Consider the following 8274-nt stretch of genomic DNA (forward strand, 5'->3'; position numbering starts at 1 on the left):
AGTGAATGTTTTGGGTTTCTTTGGCAAATATAAGCTATGCATATATGTCTGTAATTATGTCTGGGTCTTCAAATTGATTTTGTTGATGAACATGTCTGCCTTTCCACCAATACTGTGGTGTGTTTATTAATATAGGTCTATAGTAGGACTTGAAGTTAGGAATGATGAGACCTCCAGAAGTTCTGTTAGTGTTCATGATATTTTAACTATCCTGTTATTTTCTCTGTGTGTTTACATTAAAGACAGAAATTGTCTTTTTAAGATCTGTGTAGCATTGTGTTGAAATTTTGATGTGACTGCATAGATGAGATTCTTTAGATTACTTTTAATAGGCTGGGCATTTTTGCTATGCAATTCCTACTGATACATGAGCATGAGAGATTCCCCATCTCTTGATATTTTTTTCAGCTTCTAAAAACAAATTTCAAATACAGCAAAAACTTATTCACTTTGTTTGATTTTTAAAAGTGGAATATTATTATTCAAAATACCTACATGATTAATTAAGAAACTGAATAACTATAACATAAAACTGGAATAATTCAGTATAATCACTTTGACTGACTCATTACAACTATTCTTACAATATGAAAAATAATTATGGGACATGTTGTATAGAATGCCAGAGGAAACACTGAGTCTTGAATTTAAAAAGCAAAGAGAACACATCAAAAGTTTGAGAACAATAATCAGATTTAACCATTTTGCATAAAGGTGATGGATTCAAGATGCAATTCACTTGTAGTCATGGTAAATACTTCTGCTGAAAAGCTAAAGCCTGACCCATTTCCAAGAAGTTATGATCCACAAAGCCAAAGGCAAAAGACATTTTTTAACTTAGTATGAGAACACACACATGTAATCGAAGCACTTGGGAGGCAGATGCTGGTAGGGCTTTTAATTCAAAGCCAATGTAGCTTGGACTACAAAGTGCATTCCAGTATAGCCAGGGCTACAGAGAACCCTGTCACACACAAAATTAATGAACGTGGCAACAAGGGCGGATGTTTCTGTTGTTAAGCTTTGTGAGATGTGGTCAGGCAGACGCCTCAAGCCTCTTACGACACCCAATATGTTTTATTCTGGTTCTGACACTTGTCAGCCAAAGCAGCACCATGCTGTTTGTGCTCCTAAACCTGATCTGTACTGGTGAGTCCTGCTGGGAATAGATGGTGTGGAATAACAGGGTAGAAATATCATCCTGGGAGGTGGAATCTGCTACAGCAGAAACACTGGCCTCCATGGTTTATATTAGTACATGAGTTCATCTTAACTAAGTAAGCTCTGATTCTAATGTACAGAGAACAACAGAGATAGGGATGTCAGATGGCCAGGCTACTGAAAATGAAAGATGAGTTCAACATGAGTTTTTCTTTCCAGGCCTCTTCCTAGTCCTCAGGACATTGGCACAAGCAGGTGAGTCCATCTTTAAATATTGAGATACTATCCATTGCAATAGATAGGTTTCATTCTAACAGGAAAGCAGGCATCACAGGGTGTTGGCTGCTGGCTTCTGTGAGTGACTTGTTGGTGAGCCTTCTGAATTGTGAAATTAGGACTCTGAACCCCATCCATCAGCTCTCTCCTAGGTTGTCCCAGGTACAGCCCTGGGCTGAGTCAGGCATCAACGTATATTGGATAAACTTTTAATTTCTGGTTGTTCAACACAGGGTTTCTCTCTGTTGCCCTGACTATCCTAGAATTTACTTGGTAGACCAGGCTACCTGTGAACTCAGATATTCACCTCTGTCTCTCAAGTTGTGCAATTAAAACACCTGGTAACATATGACAAGCCTTTATTTCAGCATGAGGGATTCCACAGATTTTCCTGAGTTTACTCTGAGGAAGTCTGTCTGCTACAGGTTTTCTGATAAAATTTTATATACTTCATCTCTGAAGGAGAGTGTTGCTGACAATTATAGGCACAGTTTTTCTTTTTTCCACTCAGCTGGTCGTCCTGGTCTCCTGTGTCCTGTAGGTGTTCGCACAAAAGTCTGACATTAACTGCACTGGATGTCACCCATGTTCTTTTCCTCTTTTGTCAATCTGATGTCAGGATCTCTTGTAACATGAATCTTAAAAGTTCTTATTAATAAAATCATACCCGAGGCCAGTTATTGGGGTCAATGCTGGTAGATCAGAGAGACAGAACAAGCCACAGCTATCTCACCTTGCCAATTCCTCAGCTGGTCCTGTTTCCTGAGACTGGAAGCTTCTGTGTCCTTATCCCAATGGCTCTCAGCTGAACTGCTGCTTAAAAGCCTGAATGCTTAACCAGCCAAGTGCTGAACCAGGCAAATGCTTCTAGTTTCTGGTCCTCATGCCTTCTATACCTTTCTGCTTTCTACCATTACTCCCTAGGATTAAAGGCTTGCTTCCTGGGATTAAAGGCTTGAGTCACCATGCCTGGATCTTTCCAATGTGGCCTTGAACTCACAGAGATCCCAGATGGATTTCTGCCTCTGGAATGCTAGGATTAAAGGTGTGTGCTATCACTGCCTAACTAGCGGCTTTTCTGTTCTCTGACCCCAGATAAGTTTATTAAGGTACACAATATTTTGGGGAACACAATACCACCACAATCTCTCATGACAATTATATGCTCGGTGATCTTGATGATTTGATTTGAATGTGTTTCATGTCATTTGACCATCTTTAACCTGACCATTTTCAGTTTTCTTCATGTCTCAAGAGTGTTGTACACTAACTTTTCTAAATAAGTGTTTCTCTCCTTTTTTCTAAGCTTTGTTTTTCTGTCTTTATGTAAATATTATAGAATTTCTTTGTGAGTTTCATGTAATATTTTTAATAATATTCATTCTGCTCCCAAAACTCATTCTAAATGCCACTTCCATCATCCCAAGTAAACCTCAATGTTCCTTTACCCTTTCTTGAACTTTTATGATTTGCAATTTGGTATTTGGATGGTTTCAATTTATTTTCATTCAGGTTTTGTATTTACATGACATATCATGTAATGCATGATCTAAGCTCACTCATTCTCCTATATTATAATCAAGTAAACTGTTGGAATGTTCTCTTAACTTTTTATTTTTACATTTATTTGGTGAATTTGTGAATGTGAGTGTGTGTGTGTGTGTGTGTGTGTGTGTGTGTGTGTGTGTGTGTGTACATGCACCATGGCACAAGTGTGGAGGTAGAGGAAAACCTGCTGCAATCAATTTTCTCTTTTCACCATGTGCATCCTGGCAATGGTTTTCAGAGAGTCAAGATTGGCAGAAAGAGCCTTTGCCAACTTAGACATCAAGCTGGCCCATATATTCTTCCAATTCAGTAGCTTATTTTTTGTCTGTGGGGGTAGTTTCCAAAATTTTTATGTTGTTGATGATTCATTTCAAAATTTCAAAACATTTTCTACCCAGAGTTTCTTTTTTTCATAGTTAGATTACATTTTTTCTTTTATAAAAGATTATTTTCTTTGTTAATTTAATATATTGGAGAAAATCATACATATCTATTATATTACATCATTTCTACCCCTTGGAATGTATCCAAAGAACTTGATGTCCTATGGCATAAATGCTTGTTCAGTCATGTTCGTTGCTGCTCTATTTTTAATAGCCAGGACAAGGAAACAACCTGAATGTCCTTCAGCTGATGAATGGATAATGAAATTATAACACATGTGCTCTGTGGAATACTGTTCAAAGGTAAAAACAATGGAATTAGCATTGACATAGATAGAACTAGGAAATGTCATACTGACCAAGGTAACCCAGACCCAGAAAAACAAATGGCATATTTTCTCTCTTTTTTTTTTCCTGTGGCTGATAGCCACAATGCTTTATTTGTGTGTTTTATTCTCCTAACAATTGACAATGATTTTTTAATCTTCTCTCATATATTATATACCTACCACAGTTTATCCTACTTCCACTTCTCCAGCACACACACACACACACACACACACACACACACACACACACACACACTACTTGTCTTCCCCATATCCACCCCTCCTTCATTTTCCTTCAGAAAAGAGCAAGGATCCCTGGGATATCAACAGAGCAAAGCACAAATGTAACACTAAGCCTAGGCATATATGCTTGTATCAACACTGGACAAGGAAACCCTGTAGGAGGAACAGGATCCCAATTGTAGGTATAAGAATCAGAGACAGGCCGGGCGGTGGTGGCGCACGCCTTTAATCCCAGCACTCGGGAGGCAGAGCCAGGCGGATCTCTGTGAGTTCGAGGCCAGCCTGGGCTACCAAGTGAGTTCCAGGAAAGGCGCAAAGCTACACAGAGAAACCCTGTCTCGAAAAACCAAAAAAGAAAAAAAAAAAAAAAAAAGAATCAGAGACAGTACTCAGTCCCAATTCTAGGAGTCCAAGAAGAACACCAAGCTACATCCATAACTCATATGCAGAGTACCTATCTTAGATCCATACAGGTTCCCTGATGAACTCTTCAGTCTCTGTAACTGAAGGCCATGAGCCCATCCTTGTTGATTCCTTGGGTCATGCTCTGGTGATGACTTTCACCCTCTGGCTCCTACAATCCTTCCTACCATCTTCCTTGAGCTTCCTGGAGCACTGCCTAATGTTTGGCTGTTGGTCTCTGCATCTGCTCCCATCTGTTGATATATCTGGTTTGATTTTGAGGTCTTTGATCCACTTAAACTTTAGTTTTGAAGGGTGATAGATAGCCATCTGTTTGCATTCTTCTGCATGTAGACATCAGTTAGACAATTTGTTGAAGATACTTTGTTTTTTCCATTGTATATTTCTGTCTTCTTTATCAAATATCAGGTATTCATAGCTTTGCAGATTTACATTTTGGTCTTCAATTACATTGTATTGATCAACCTCTCTGTTTTCTGGGGTTTTTGTTTGTTTTGGTTTTGTTTTGTTTTGTTTTGTCTTGCTTTGTTTTGTTTTGGTTTGGTTTGGTTTTTAAGACAGTTTTTATCTGTGTAGTTTTGGTGCCAAATTTCATATATACAGAGAAAGTGGACAGTCTTGTGTTTTTTCCTGATTTTAGTGGAATTGCTGAGAGATTCTCTCCTTTTAATTTGATTTTGACTAAAGGCCTTCTGTATATTGCTTTTGTTATATGTAAATATGTTCCTTGTATGCCTGATATCTCTTTATCATGAGGAATTTCAGAATTATATGGTGGATTACACTGACAGATTTTCATATATTGAAACACCCATACATCTCTGTGATGGAGCCTACTTTATCACTGTGGATTATCTTTTGCTATATATTGGATGCATTTTGCTAGTATTTAATGGAATATTTTGCATCAACGTTCTTGAGGATTTGGCCTGTAATTATATTTTTATTGAATCTTGGTATGGATTGGGTATCAGGGTGACCATGCTTTCATAAAATGAAGCAATGTTACTACTGTTTCTAAGATTAATTTAAGGAATATTGGCATTAGCTCTCCTAAGTCTGGAAGAATTCTTCACTAGAATCTACTGACTCTGTACTTTTTTCTTTAGGAAACTTTTATGGAGAACTTCTGTTTGTTTCCTTAGGGGTTATAGAGCTATGTATATTGTATATCTGACTTTGATCTTACTTTGGAAAGTGATAGCTAATGAAAAAATTATTCATTTCTCTTAGATTTTTCAATTTGTGGATTACAGGATTTTAATGCGTGCCCTAATGATGCCTTTGTTATCTTAGATGTCTGTTGTTATGTCCCACATTTCTCTCTGATTTTGTTAATTTGTATATTCTCTGCCTGCCTTTTAGTTAGTTTGGATTAGGTGGTATAGCTGAAAGGTTTCTCCAGCCCAGCCTCACGGACCCCACAGCCGCTTATAAAATAATCACTTAAACTCAGCCCATTTCTGTGAATCTTTTTGTCGCCATGTGCTCTGTGACTTTACATTTGTGCCATTACATGCTGCTTCCTGGACTGCAGGCTGTCATCTCCTGACTCAGCCTTCCTCTTCAGAATTCTCTTTCTCTGCTTATCCCGCCTATATTTCCTGCCTGGCTACTGGCCAATCAGCATTTATTTATCAACTAATTGGAGCAACACACATTCACAGAATACAGAACATCCCACAGAAAGGTGGTGTCCATTCTGTTGATTTTCTCAAAGAATAAACTCTTCATTTTATTGATTCTTTATATTATTTTCTTTGTTTCTCCTTTGTTGATTTCAGCCCTCGGTTAGATTATTTCCTGCTGTCTTAGATGTGTTTGCTATTTTTTTGTTCTAGATATTTCAGGTATGTGGTTAAGTTGCTAATATGAGATCTCTTAAATTTATATATGTAGGCACGTAAAGTTATGAACATTTCTCTTAGCACTGTTCTCATTGTGTCCCATTGGTTTGGGTACATTGTGCATTCATTTTCATTGAACTATGTAATGTTTTTCATTTCTTCCTTACCTTGATCTTGACCCAGTTTACATTCAGTATAGGGTTCTTAACTTTCTATGAGTTTGTAGACTTTCTTTTGTTTCTGTTTCCTAGAATTCCTGCTTCAATCTTTAGTGGTCTGATATAATACAGGGGTTATTTAAAGTTTCTTGTATCTGTAGAAACTCGATCTGTGAAAGAGTATGCGGTCAATTTTTGAAAAAAAAATAATGAGGTGCTGAGAAGAAGGTTCATTCTTTAGCATTTGGGTGATATGTGATGTAGATAGCTATTATGTTCATTTGGGACAACATGTCTGTTAGCTCCAATATTTCTCAGTTTAATTTCCTCCAACAAGACCACAGCAAACCCAACAAGGCCACTCCTTCTAATGGCCCACTCCCTTTCAGGCCATTGACTTTCAAATCACCACAGAAGTCTATTTTATTAGATATTAGAATAGCTAACCCAGCCTGCTTCTTATATCCATTTGCTTAGAAATTTTTGAACGTGAGATAATGAGGTAATATTTACCTTTGATATTAGGTGTGTTTCTTGTATGCAACAGAAGGATGGGTCCTGTTTTCACACTATTTTGCTAGTCTGGATCTTTTTATTGAGGAATTGTATCCATTGATATTGAAAAATATTAATGACCAATGATTGTTAATTCCTGTTATTTTGGTGGTGGTAGGGGTAGTCTCTGTCTCTGTCTGTCTCTGTCTATTTGTCTGTCTGTCTCTCTCTCTGTCTCTCTCTCTGTCTCTGTCTCTGTCTGTGTGTGGGGGGGGTGTTGGCAAGTACATGAACATACATGTCCTTCCATTATTTGTCTTTACTAGTGTGAAATTATTTATTTCCTGTTTTTAGATGGGTGTAATTGAAGTTATTGGGATGGAAATGTCTTTCTAGTATTTCTGGATCTTGAGATAGATATTGGTTGAATTTGACATTATCATGGAAAATGATGCTTTTCCCATATATGATGATTGAAAGTTTTGCGGATGGTAGGTCAAGAACAGTGGCAGCATAATTGAGTCTTGGGAAACTGAACCTACGGAGTTAGAGAGCTACATGTGGTGGAGGGCAGCCTATCTGCTCTTCATGCTGGTGTGGTCTTCACCTGTTCTTCCGACTGTTCTGGCCTGTCCATGAGCAGCAGATTCTGCCCAGGTTTTGTTGGTGACTTCTTATACTTCTGTAACATCATTAAAAACACTCTGGGAATTATTCATCATGGGGTTTATAGGTTTCTCTTTCTTTTGTCTTACATTTAACATTGTTCTCTGTAATGTTTTACATCTCTGATTTTAATTCTTATGCTCCTACACTTGGGTGCCTTGCACTAATAATAATAAATGCCTCTGCCATGTAGAGAAGTTCAGTGTTGGTAAATACAACTTTGCTATTTAGTGTGACTGGTGATAGTAGTCAGTTAAACTTGTTGTAACCCTGGATCGGCTGACTTTGGTGTCAGCTTCTGTATTTCAGCTGGGATCCTTCCTGTATTTTGAGATCAGACGCTGTTCCTAGATGTACTTCCTGCTGCTTTAAGGGGCCTCAAAACACTCTGCAATGAAGAATAGTCCCTGGCTAGGGTCTATGATGAGAGCTGGGTAGCCAGTGTTGCAAAATGTCCAGGAGACCTGACTGGTAGTATACCTTGGAGTCTACTTAGTTGTGAATACAGAGACTAGCTGTTGTCTCATTCCTCAGGAATATCCACAAGGTGGATACAGATAAATGAACAAGATTCATGGGCTGACCATTATGAGTCCAAATCTATTTAAAATACAAATAAACAAGTTGCTGAGCTATATTAGACTCCATATATTTCACAAAAAAGGAGCTTCCAAATGATGGAAGAAGTATCTATCAGCTGCTACCTTATCACTCTTAGTGTAGAAATATGAGCCTGTATAACTTC

Source organism: Peromyscus maniculatus, chromosome 1 (genome assembly GCF_049852395.1).
Source record: "Peromyscus maniculatus bairdii isolate BWxNUB_F1_BW_parent chromosome 1, HU_Pman_BW_mat_3.1, whole genome shotgun sequence".
NCBI lineage: Eukaryota > Metazoa > Chordata > Mammalia > Rodentia > Cricetidae > Peromyscus > Peromyscus maniculatus.